A 13,041-nucleotide genomic window follows, 5' to 3' on the forward strand; every position below is an offset into this window, starting at 1 on the left:
AGTGATGATCTGCCATTTACTAACCCCTCTTCGATTTACCTCCAGAGACGGATCCCGACCAAGTGGGGCCAAGCTGATACCAGTGTGGACACTCCCATGAGCACCTGAGGGACAGTTGAAAATCCAAAGCCAATTGCTCTGAATTGGAAATCCATGTCCTTGAGGATAAAGTGGAGGTACTTCCTGTAGGACTGACGGACTGGTTATTCGAGCATACTCATCCTTCAGGTCCACCGAAAGCAGGAAATCATTCTCCCTGACGGAGGCGAGCGTGAAGCCTGCCACCTCCATTGTGACCCAAGTCTGGTGAGCGAATTGGCTCAAGGGAGAGAGATACCACCAGTCTCCAGCCCCTCATAGCCTTTTCCACCAGGCAGAGGCAGCTATAGAAATTCGATGAAGGCTCTCGAACGATTATCACAGCCTTCTTGCTCAGCATGGTTGGGGCTCTGTGTTCCCCTCCCGGAGCGAGAGAGGAAGGCTGGTTCCCTCCTCGTGTCCCCTTTGACAAAAAGCGGTCTTGGAATCACTGAGTCCAGGGGAGAAGGATCGTCAAGTCCTTCCAGGGCGATTCCTTCCCTAATTCCTCCTTCCGAAGAAAGAGCCTCATCAGACTTCCCCCTGTGATCTCCTGGAACCACTTGAGCATATGCCCCCACTCGGGTTGCTAAGACTGTGCGGGCACCTCTGCTCTTGTGGCCGAACCGTGGGGAGTGCAATCTCCATGGTTCCCCTTGGTCACCTCATTCCTCTCATTGGATGGTGAGAGGGTTGAAGGGCCAGTTGAGGAAGATCTGACCCTTCCGCTCGGTCTGTTAGCAAAACTAACAGCTGGTGTAGGCTGTGAGTGGTCACCAAACAGCGATGATGATCGGCTTGCAGGTCTAGGAAAGCATTTTCCCCACGGGAAAACACTCCCTCGAGGCTGGTATTGACGCTCTTTACTGTCTGGAAAATTGCTACTCCGTCTGGTCATGCTACATGACCGTCGATCGGGTTCAGAATAGCGTCTAATGATGTGACTAAGAGCGGGCACTGTCCTCATGACACATCAAAGTCTCAGAAGAAGATGAAGCTACCCCAAAAGACCGACCAGGGGACCTCCTACTGGTTCTCCCGTGATTACAGTCCTCCCGTTTTAACGGCAAGGTGGAAGTCGCCTGAGTAACTCTCACCTTCCCTTCATACTGTGCTTGAGACGTGATGGTGTATTGTACCATCACGTCGGTCCTGGGATCAGGGTGATAGCTATGAGTGATCATCAGCAAGGCGGAAGTTACCCGAGCAACTCTTACTTTCCTTCCGCACCGTGCCCAAGACGTAACAGTGAGCGGACTCAGTGTCACTCAGAAAAGCTCACTAAAGAGCACCCGAGACGGTCCTGGTACCAGAGGAGAACCTCCAGAACCAGGAGCAGAAGTACCAGTACTAGTGAGAACTCAGTCCCCAGTAGCCGAGCGATTGCTGTATGAGAGATCATCGGCAAGGCTTATATGTAAAGTTGCCTGAGCAAACTCTCACCTTCCTTCCGCACCGTGCTCGAGAAGGGTGGGAACAATGAGCAAACTCAGCATCACCGACTCTAACTGCACGCTCACCTGCTGGCAATTGTACACTTGGAGGCGTTCACGATCGAGCATTAGAGATGGTCCTGATCCCAGAGGCAAACCTGCAGAACCAGGGCAGAAGTACAACCAGTGGTGAGAAGTCAGCCCCCCTCCCCCCATGGAGCCAAACGATCGCTGTATGAGTGATCATCGGCAAGGTGGGGAGTCACCTGAGCAACTCTCACCTTCCTTCCGCACTGTGCCCGAGAAGGGACAATGAGTGAACTCAGCGTCACCGACTCTAGCTGCACGCTCACCTGCGGGCGAGTGTACACTCAGTGAACCCACCAGCGAGCACCCGAGACAGACCTGGTCCTAGAGGCAGGCCTCTAGGACTAGGAGCAGAAGAACCAGCGATAGCTAGTACCTCTGTGTTCCCTGCCCTGCACGCCCCTGGGGGCAGCGAGGCGGTTCCCATCCTGAGGGAACGGGAGGACCAGTGGAAGGCCCACCTGTCTCACCAGGTATGGACGAGACAGGCCCTTAGAAGTCTTTTAAAAAAAAAGCGGAGACTTCTGAGGGGGTGGATGGGAGACCATCTTCTTCCTCAGCAGGGGAGCCTCAGAAGTCGAAGTGTAGGAGGCAGCAATGACGACGACGAAGGGAGAAAGGGAGAAAGACGATAATGTCTTTTGCTTCTCCTCGACCTCTTCATCAGCTTCGTCAGCAGCATTCTCAGGATATCTCTACCGTCCAGGGCATCTTCAGGTGGAAGGGCGTTTTACCTTATTGGGGTATTCACCACCAGCTGAGGGAGAGAAAGGACAAACATACCCTGGAGGAGGTGGCAGAAATTTCCACCTCCATAGTATGTGGTAGTCATAGATGTCTCATGCTGGGTGTACACAAAATATGGTGGTGCCACATACACAGGCATTGACATGGTCATTGTTGTCCTCCTCTTTCCCAATGAGTCAACAGGGGCCTGCCGAAACATGGTTCAGGGGCCCCTGGAGGAGGGAGTGTCCCCGGTGGTACCCCATAATCCACCACACCTGCATTGTTCCCGAAGACGATGGTCAGACCACACCTGAGGGAGAACAAAGATGTATTAGTTAGGACACAATTCTTGAAAAGAAAAATGTATTTTTTCTATAAATCCCATACACTTGAGTTTCTCCTATAAATGTGGAATTACTACCCAAATTTACAGGATCGAGGGTTTACATAAACTTGTAGGAACCAGTCTTGTTTCCACATAAAATATTGGGTATCACATCTGTCCCCTCCTCTATCTATGCGTGCCGAATCAAGCGAAGAAGCGGGAGGAGACCAATTACCCCGAAAGAAAGTATTAACTTATCACGCTCACACTTTTTTTTTGGTACTTAGCGCATAAGAAAGTGAAGCTTTTTACGTTCACTTTTGAGCAGAAATTCCGCAATTCCCGTCTCCCATTCCATGCACAAATGGACGGTGAAAGGCACATAAAAATTTTGGGTTTGCAACATAATAAGCAAATAAATTTTCATAAACGACAAGCACAACAAAAAAGAAAGATCTCACAAAATTTCTCCACGACAGGAGAGAGAGACGTCTGAACACGACGCTGGCCGAAAGCAAAGTGGAATGTTTACGTCCAGTCGGGCGGGACTCCTGACTATTGGACAAGCAGTTTCTGCCCAACTACCTTGTTATTTTCTTATGGACCGGATTCCAGCCTTCGCCAAAAGTTAATCCTCATGTAAAGGACCTCAGGTTTGTATAATGTGTAGGAACAAATTAAATTTTATAATAAAAGGTTTATATACAGTGGTTCCCCGGATTTGTGGGGGATGTGACCAGACCCCCCAATGAATAGTTAGAACCCGTGAATAGTTTGGTACCCCTTTGAAAAACACTGAAAACAAGCCTATTTTGTTAGTTAAAACTCAAGAAAACCCACCTGAAAATGTTTATACTGGTTTTTTAATAGTTTATCACAAAAAGTGTATTTTATGATGAAAATGATAAAAAAAACCAGGAATGTGGATATTTCTCATAGAAAAATACCGTAATGAATATGCGAATTTTCTGCAAATAATGTGAGGAAACGTTCCCAAGAGAAATCCACGAATGTGAGAGTTCCGCAAATACAGGGGTCCACTGTATACATACCCAGTAATTAACGTAGCTATTTGTTTTACTCATTTTTGGCAGTTAAAATTTTTGAAATATGCAGGTCACGCTAGTATGTTTTGGGGTAGAAAACTTGCCCCAGCCCACTTTCAGATGGAAAGAGAGGTACAACTTAGCAAAGAGTTCCAATTTGTTTATGCCCTTATGTCCATTGTGAGGGGAGGAGGGAGGGCCTCTGACCATGTTAATGCTGGTTAAGTTATATATAAATAATCCTCATTTTATTATAAAAATGTCATTTTTATATAAGTAACTTACCCAGTAATATAAAGCTGATTCCCATATTGATAGGAGGTAGGATGCATAGATATATTTACTCCAAAACATTATGCAAGGTAAGGAGTTGATAGGAAGGAATATTGCTTCCTATGTTTCACCCCCCAACACCACGCCAGCTGCATAAAATGGATCAAAGGTACTGAATTTGTCATAAACTCTTTCTACATCCCTAAATAATGTGTAACAAATACTAACTTACACTTCCAAAAAGTTGATTGTAAGAAGAGGTAAATTTCTTTTGAACACCAACGAAGTGAGTTTTGACTTTGCACAAGGGGAAAAAAACGCTCTTCTACTAGGAGTGCTTTCGATATGATATCTCTGAGAAAAAAAATGTTAGGGGTTTTTTTGACAGGGCATGAAGGGTTCTTCACTAACACACCAAAGATTGTTTGAAGTCCCAACGAATTCCCTTTGTTCTATGAAGTTAATGCTTAAGAACCCTTACAGGGCAGAGAATCCTTTCTTTTTCAATTGTAAGTGAGCAAGGCTAGGATTTAGACAGTGTCTGGTTTTTTGCCAAGACCCTAGGGAAAAAGAACATACTGCATTCACTTGCGAGAAGCCGACTCTTTCATCCAGGGCATGAATCTCACTGGTTCTTTTTGCTGTTGCTAAAGATACAGGAAGTCTTCCTAGTCAAATCCCTGCAGGGAAAGTGATTGCATGAGTTCAAAATGAGGAGTGGATATTCATCTGAGAGCAATATCCACGTTCCAAGATACTAAAGGTGTCTCCTTTTGTTTGTTAGTATCAAAAGATTTGATGAGGTCCAACAGATCCTGGTTCGAGGACAAATCTGTTCATCTATGATGGAATACAGAGCTTAACATGGCTCTGTATCCCTTAATAGAAGAAGTGGAAAGATTTCTAGTCATTCTTAGATACAGCAGAAAGTCTGCTACCTCTGCTATAGGTCCGAGTAGAGGAGGACATTTGTGACATTCCCCTGCACCATGCTTGTTTTTTAAGATTATCCACATCGCCTGATAGAATTTATCTGAGGATTTGTCTCCTACACTGGCAATATAGTCTCCAGCTGCTATTGAAAAGCTCTTTCTGAGCAATCTCCTGACAGTTTATAACCTGTCAGGGCCAGAGCATACGAGTTTTGATGGATCCACCTAAAATGCAGTTGCCTGAGAAGCTGTTGCTTTTGTGGTAGTAACCTCAGAAAGTCCGACAGCAGTTAGAGTAGGCCTGGGAAACCACACTTTCGCTGGCAAAATGGTGCTATCAAGATCATAACTTCCAAAAGTCTAGGCATACTAAAGGGTCTTGGGGAAGACTTTTTTTTTTTTTTTTTATGGTGGCTCAACTCATCTGCCAGGACATTGAGGTTTCCTTGAATGAAGCCTGTAACTAATCTTTTGTCATTCTGATCCAACCAAAGAGGAGGTCCTTCATTGTGTCATACAGCGAGAAAGTGTGTGTTCCCCCCTGTTTTTTGATGTAGGACAGGGCAGTCTTGCTGTCTGTGTGGACTGCCGCCTTTGCCTATGGTCACCCCCCCTTGACCATACACCTTGGAAGAAAATTAAAAAAAACAAAAAAAAAAAAAAAAAAGCCTAAGTGAATCACCTTTAGTACCTTGACATATGCCAAGACCTCTGATGTAGCGACCATGTCTCAGGGACTTTTTTGCTCCTCCCCAGCCTAGATCCAATGTGTCTGAGAAGAATTCTAGGCTGGGGTTCAGAGGGAGGAGAGACTTTCCTTCCAATAGTCTTCTGCACTTCCACCAATGCAGGTGCTCTTTATTTCCACAGTTACTGGAAATACGAATGAATCCAAGAAGTTGTTCCTGTTCCAGCTGATGTTTAAATAAAATTGCAGGGGTCTCTTGTGCAGTCTGCCCATGGAGACAAACGGTTCTATGGAGGACAAGGTGCCCATAAGAATCATCCACCTATCGGTTAAGCATTCACTGAGAGCCAAGATCTCGTTCACCTTCTTTAGGTAGGACTCTATTCTTTTCGAGACTGGGAAAGTCTGAGAGTCTATCCTCATCCCCAGATATTCTTTTCGAGACTGGGAAAGTCTGAGAGTCTATCCTCATCCCCAGAAAATTAATCTCCTGAGAAGGTGACAGCTGGGAATTCTGTACAATTATGAGAAAGCCCAACTCCTGAGCCAAAATTAGAGTTCTTTGAAGGTCCTCCGTACATAGTTCTCTCAATATGGACCATAGGAGCCAGTCATCGAGGGACTCTGGTAAAGACCTTGGGAGCTGTTGAAAGACTGAAACGCAGGGCATAGAAGGAACACCTTGCCCTCAAAAAAACAAACCTGCAGTACTTCCTCGAGTCCGGGTGCACGGGGACATGAAATTATGAGTCTTGCATATCTATTGATGCCACCCAATCTCCCTGGCAAATGGATGCTAGAACTACCTGATTTGTTTCCATTTTGAATTTTGTCCTTTGGACAAAAACATTCAGAGCCTACATCTAGTACAGGCCTCCAGCCTCTTGACAACTTGGTGACTACATACAGCCTCCCTCATCCTCAGCACCAGGTTGGCCCCCAGGTTAGCAGTCTGGTGGGCCAGGTAGGAGATAGCTCTACCTCCAGACTGACAGTCTCCCGAAGGCCGAGTCTTCCCCAGGAGCTATAGGTCCTGCAGAAGCTACGACCCTGGATACTGTGAGGGACCACAGATCCAGCCAGGAGATGGCCTGGAACACTGCCATAGCGGTAGATTCCAGTGCCATTGCCTCTTGCTGTGTGAACCAGAGGTTCTCCGACAGCAGGTGTTGAAGAGACAAGCCCAGAGTTAGGAGAGCCAACTCCGGGTCAACCTGTTTGGTCGGCAAGGGGTCCAACGAAGGGGCGTAAAAGCACTGCTGACGAGGCAGAGGAGGGGGAAGCAACTTGTCTGACCTGCCGGACCTAGGTGAAACTTCTTGTCCTGAGACAAGAGCCTTCACCTGGTCCAGCACACCGTCAGCCAAGGAAGACCAAGGAAGCCCTACGGACGCTCTGGGTTCTTTTTTTGGACTCCAGAATGACTCCAACCTTGATCCTTCCCCGAGGTCATTGTGCTGACGGATCAGCACGATGACCTTTGCAAAAGACCTCTGTATCTCGGGGGGGGGGTGACTGCGTCTTGAGGAGACGGATCGTCAGGTCCATCCAGGCCGAGCCCTTCCTGAGACACTCTTCCTTCAGAAGGAAGAACCTCATCAGCACCCCCATGATCTCCTCTAACCACTTGAGCATATGACCTCTCGGGTCCTAAGACCGAACTGGGTACATACGCTCTCATGGCTGGACCGAGAGAAGCGCACTCTTCACGGTACCCCCTAGTCACCTTGCTCCTCCCGGTGTATCCCAAGGAGGTTGAAGGGACATGTGAGGCAGATCTGATGCTCCCGCTTTGTCTACCAGCAGAACCAGTGGACGGAGAGGACTGCAGGTAATCACCAACCCGCAGTGATCACCAACCCGCAGTTATGACCGGTCTGCAGGTCTAGACCAGCGGTTTTCTTTCCTGTGGAGAAGCGCGTTCTGAGGAGGGTATTAGCGTCGATTTCTCGCGTCAGGGGAACTGCTACCAGTTGCCCGGACCATTTGATCATCCTCACGATGCATCATCGGTCCCCCCAGAAAAGCCAGCCGAAGCCTTGCTCCCGGGGATCCGGGGACCGGGGGGACCTCCTCCCAGTCCTCGCCTCAAGCACGGTTCCAAATGGGAACTGTCACATCAACCCTGGGTACCGGACGATCATTGCGAGAATGATCACCAGTCTGGCGACGGTTACCTGGGCGACTCTTGTCATCCTTCCGTCCTGTGCAGGAGTCTTGGCGTGCTCAGCAGCCTGGACTCTGGCTGCACGGTACCAGCAGGTGACCATACACTCTGAGGCACTCGCTGGCGAGCACCCGAGATGGTTCCCGCTCCAGAGGGTGGAAACCTCTAGAACTGGGGAGCAGAGGTACCAGCAGTAGCTGGTACCTCCGTGGTCCCCCACCTTTCTCTTCCCAGAGAAAGAGCGGTTCCTGTCGATGAGACAGACCCTTAAAGTCTCTTTGTGCAAGACTTCTGGGGAGGCAAGACCTTCTTGGGGAGGCAATACCCCCTTCTTCTTCCTCAGCTAGGGAGCCATGGAAGGAGAAGTGGAGGAGGTGGCGGAAGACGACGACGACACCTTCCTCTTTACCAACTTCCTCAGGACAGCAGAAAGGTCTCCCACCCAGGACAAGGCTGCAGCAGCTGCCAAAGCAGCAGGCTGCCAGCGCAACTGGGGAAGGAGGACCTGACAGAGCAGCAACACTTCCACGGACAGGGGCGGCAGGTATGGCGACAGTGGCAGGAGGGAGGTCCAGGGCGAGCTCTTGAGGCCACGAAGTCTGGAGGAGGAGGTGGGAAGTAAACTACCTTCGACGTATGCAGCACTGGTGCTTGAACCACAGCAGTGGATGTTACCAAGGTAACATACTGGGTATATACCAGGTGTGGTGGTGCCATATACCCAGGTGTGGAGTGTGTTTCTGTTGTCCCCCTCGACTCGGCCCCCAGTTGGTGTTACTGGGACTGCTGCAAGGTGGTGAAGCAGTCCCCTTATTGTAGAAGTGCCAGGTAGATTCAGCGTTTGCCATACATGCTACAGATCCCCACCCGCGGAGGCAGACAAACCTGAAGAAGCAGCAAAAGTTGGGTTAATGGGGGGAGTTCCTGTTCGCCCAGAGGAGGAAGGATCCCCCTGAGCGGACAGAAGTTCCCGAGTACAACTCCAAGTCGGCATGTCCCCCCTTCCTCTGCACCTGACAGATTGAGTGAAGAGGCAGAGAGATTCGGGGAAAGAGCGGTGCGGGGGAGTTTACATGGAGGAAGGAAAGAAGACGATGTATTGGTCACCAAAGGAGTCGAGGTAGAGCTTTCCGACAACACCTTGGCAGACTTTTGCGGCTTCTTCTTACCCTCGTATCTCTGGTCCTCCAACCAAGAGATACAAGTGCCACAGGTCATTTCTCTGTTATATTCCCGCCCTCTGCATTTTGCATCATCGCTAGAGCAAAACACTCCACATTTCCTGCCCCAACTCCAGGGCATAATCACCGCATAGATGGGGGGCGAGCAGGCTTATCTGATTCGTGGGTTTGCATTTTATAACAAATACACAAATAACAAATCACAATTATACTCAAAAGAACAAAAGAAAAGGATAAATCAGCAATCTTACGACAGAGGCAGGCAGAGAGGGAACGTCTGCACACGACTGTGGTTGAAAGCAAAGTAGAATGTTTACGTCCGGTTGGGTGGGACTCCCGACTAGCGGACAAGCAGTTACCGTCTAACTACCTTGTTATAGAATTTTACAACAGAGTTCCAGCTGGCGCTGAAAGTAATTCCTTATGTAAAGGACCGATGGTTTGTGTAACATGTAGGAACAAACTCATTTTATGTCTAAATACAATCAATAGTGGTAATGAATGTCTAACCTTTTCAAATACATGATGCCTCAAGTAATTACCCACTGTTGTTTATCATCAATGAACTGAAGATGTTCTAATGAAAGAAAATTTAAATAGGCATCTAATTAACCTTAACAACAACCAAAATTATAGTTTACAGTATACAGTACGTATTCCCAAAGTATGCAAAAAATTTGCAAATGTATTTCTGCAATTACTAGATTGATTTTTAAAAGTCAAATACAGGCAGTCCCCGGGTTACAATGGGTTCGGGTTACGATATTCAGAGGTTAAGGTGCTTCTCAATTATATTCATCAGACATTATTACCACGATCACGACGCCTACAACGCTCATCTGGCAGATGAAATATGACACCAAAAATGCAACATAATAAATATTAGAAGTTTTTTTTATGACAAATGCAATAAGAATGCAGTTTACATAGTTTTCAATGCACCCAAAGCATTATAAGTAAGGTGTTCTTAGGATTTTTTACGATGTTCCGACTTACGACGATTTTTGGCTTACAACATGTCTCAAGAACGGAACCCCCGTCATAACCCAGGGACTGCCTGTACTGTATTTAGGTGTTAGATTGCAAAAAGTCCAATACTTAGTTGTTGGCTGCAAAAGGCAAATGCATAACTGTTAGACTGCAACAAGTCAAATACAGTACTGAGACTCAATCATTGTTATATGTACATGCCTAACTGCCGTACAGACTGCAAACATCTGACTTTGCTGCAACAATAAAAGACCAGCAGAGTTGATATTACCATTACTAACCCTGAATCCAGTATACATATGCTACTGATGCTTGGCTGAATACCTCAAGTTTTATTTTAGGAGCCAATCACCCAGAAATAGATTTTTCCTACGTCAAAATCCCTTTATTGAATAAAATTTCCTTTACTTCCATAATGTGGGAAGCATCTTTCACATTAAGTCTGGATGATAGCAGCACAGTAAATATTAAAGCCATCAAAGTAAGACAAATTTAGAAAGCTTTCTGTACCATTAAAAGTACAACGTACTTGACAATTAAAAGAAAAATAAACAACATCATTAAAGGTAAGTATAACAAAGTAAAGTTAAGAAACATAGTGTATTTCAATGAATCAATTGTACAATATATTACATATCAAGTTCATAAATTTCATGGTATGCAACCTTATCATCACAGTTATTTAAATTTTCTAGTGGTCTCAGTTCTACTTTTAACCTATCTCCAAAAGACAAATCTTTTTCCGTGCTTTCATGGACAATAACGTGAACACTGTTAGATTTTTCTCTTGTTAGGGCTTCATCTGAAGGCTTTCAGCCTCAGTCTTAAATGAATGTACTTTATGTATGTGCTCCCACACAAGTCAGCTCTATCCTCACATGAACAAATGTAAAGATGACTACATAAATCTATGCAAAGAAATTCTGAGCACTTTTCATAACAGTTCACTCTATTACAGTTTTTCTCCAGAACAATGACAGTATACTTAGCCGACTTATCAAAGCGTGACACAACAGTCCATGTGTCACCTACATTAAATACTTTCTCATCTTCAATTTCTAGTCCACTATAATGTCTCCCACTTGAACTGCTATGTACAGGCACAGTAAGATGAGATTTTTTCCTATAAATTACATTATATTCTCTTTCTACTTTCAATAACAATTTTGTCACTTCTGCTACCCGCTGAGAAAATTTCCCACTCAAATTCAATGATTTTAAATGATTATGTAAGTATTCACAATGCAGATTTACATTTGAAAATGGTTCAGAATACATAATACCATCCAAATTATGCCGGTAACACATTGCCCACACTTCAGGTTTTTACAAAGTATCTAAAGTTATAAACTACAAAATATTTCATAAAATCCACACAACGGCTACTGTATATGTCACTGAAACTCCTGCAGAGTATCTGAAATCTTCTTAGATCTCTCTCATACAATATATTCATAAGGTGAAACGGAATGTCTACTTTATGGTCTTGACTTTCAACACATTGTTCAATTTTTTCAAGTAAACAATTTTTAACATACCAGTGACAAAGGTAATGTTGTACCTCACTGCCAAACACTGTTTGAACTGCATTAAAAACTGCAGTGTCATCATCTGTAATAAGAGCTTGCACCTCAAGATTTGGGTGCTGTTTTTTGAGGGACTTGAAAAGAAATGTTAAGGTTGCTTCATTAATGTAATTACACATGAAATGGGCTACTGGGTACCCATTTCCATATTTGTCAGGAACTACCAGATTAATCAGCTGAAAACCATCAGCACAAAGGTCAAAGTATGTCCGGACACACAAAACTTTACCACAACCATCTCTCATCATTTCATTCTGATCTTTGCTTTGAAAACCTAAAGCAAATAACTTATTCCAAAAGGAAGAGACTCTAATTCTTTCACCCCTCTTTCACACACCCCACCCCTGAGGCTTATATATAAGTAAGGGATCAAAGTCCTTAGACTTCCCATTATTAATGAGTTCTGTTAAATCTTTAGGTTTCCAATGATCTCGCAGATCTGCAAGGTCACTCTTTTCCGCCTCATTCTGAAAGACATGACCCTTTTTTTCCAGTCTCTTTTTCATGTCGTAAAAAAATCGACTTTTACTGCATATCGCTTTTGAGTGAAGTTGCTATTGTTGAGAAGTTACTCCATCCTGAATACTTTCCCGAACCCGTTTGGGAGAAACGCCCATTAGTAGCAACTGTTTTCCCAATTCCTTTACATACTTTGGAAGAGGTGGGTACATTTATAGTTTTCTTTCTTAAACATCATGAGAGTGGTAAGATATGTATTTCACTGTAATCTTTCCATTTTTTTCCTTAACAAGCATTGCTGCTTGGGCAAACTTTACCTGTTCTTACTCTAGTTTTCCACCTCCTGTGTGTGTTACTAGCACTGTTCCCTACTCTATCTTGAGACAACTTTCTCTGACAAATACTTTCACCTGCAGCTGACAACATAGTAACTATATCTCATTATCTGAGCCCAAACTACCATTTCTCTTAGTAAATACTGCCAGACTCATTGCTTCTTCTTCTTCCTTCCAAGCAAGAAAAAGTTTCTTTGACTCAAAGTGTAAGTCACTACTATCAATTTTATCTTCATGGTCTTCCTCAAGATGTTTAACCATTTGCTTGATATGATAGAACTGCCTCTCACATTCAGGGTAGATGCAGGAAGACTGCTTCCTAACTAACTCGCATCGATGCTGTTTCATGTTATATTGGTCTCTGAACATTCGCAAACATGTGCCACACTGCACAGACTTGGTGGTCTTTGCTTCTTCATGCTTTTTTACATGGTTTTCAAATCTAACTTTAGTCTTGAACATGGAAGAGCATACATAGCAAAGATAAGGGAAATAATCTGAATGTTTATTTTGAACATGCCTTTGCATATTGAATGAATCTCTAAATACTCCATCACAATGCTTGCACTTGAAATTTTTTGAATTGGATGTAACCAACGTGGAGTCCTCAGAGGGATCCGCTGCTTTTATATCACACTTTTTTACCGACGTTTCCAATCTCCGTTTTTTATACTCAATAGCAGCCTCCAAAATTGATCCACATCGGGGTCTTTTTGGCCGTTTTGTTTCAAC

At 44.9% G+C, this 13,041-nt stretch overlaps 1 protein-coding gene across 1 annotated transcript in view; it reads right to left on the minus strand.

Moving 5' to 3' along the window:
- Nucleotides 1-13,041, minus strand: part of LOC135211232 (ATP synthase-coupling factor 6, mitochondrial-like) — a 98,765-nt gene that overhangs the window by 43,506 nt on the left and 42,218 nt on the right. The window lies entirely within an intron of this gene.

The sequence above is a fragment of the Macrobrachium nipponense genome, chromosome 4 (genome assembly GCF_015104395.2).
Source record: "Macrobrachium nipponense isolate FS-2020 chromosome 4, ASM1510439v2, whole genome shotgun sequence".
Classification (NCBI taxonomy): domain Eukaryota; kingdom Metazoa; phylum Arthropoda; class Malacostraca; order Decapoda; family Palaemonidae; genus Macrobrachium; species Macrobrachium nipponense.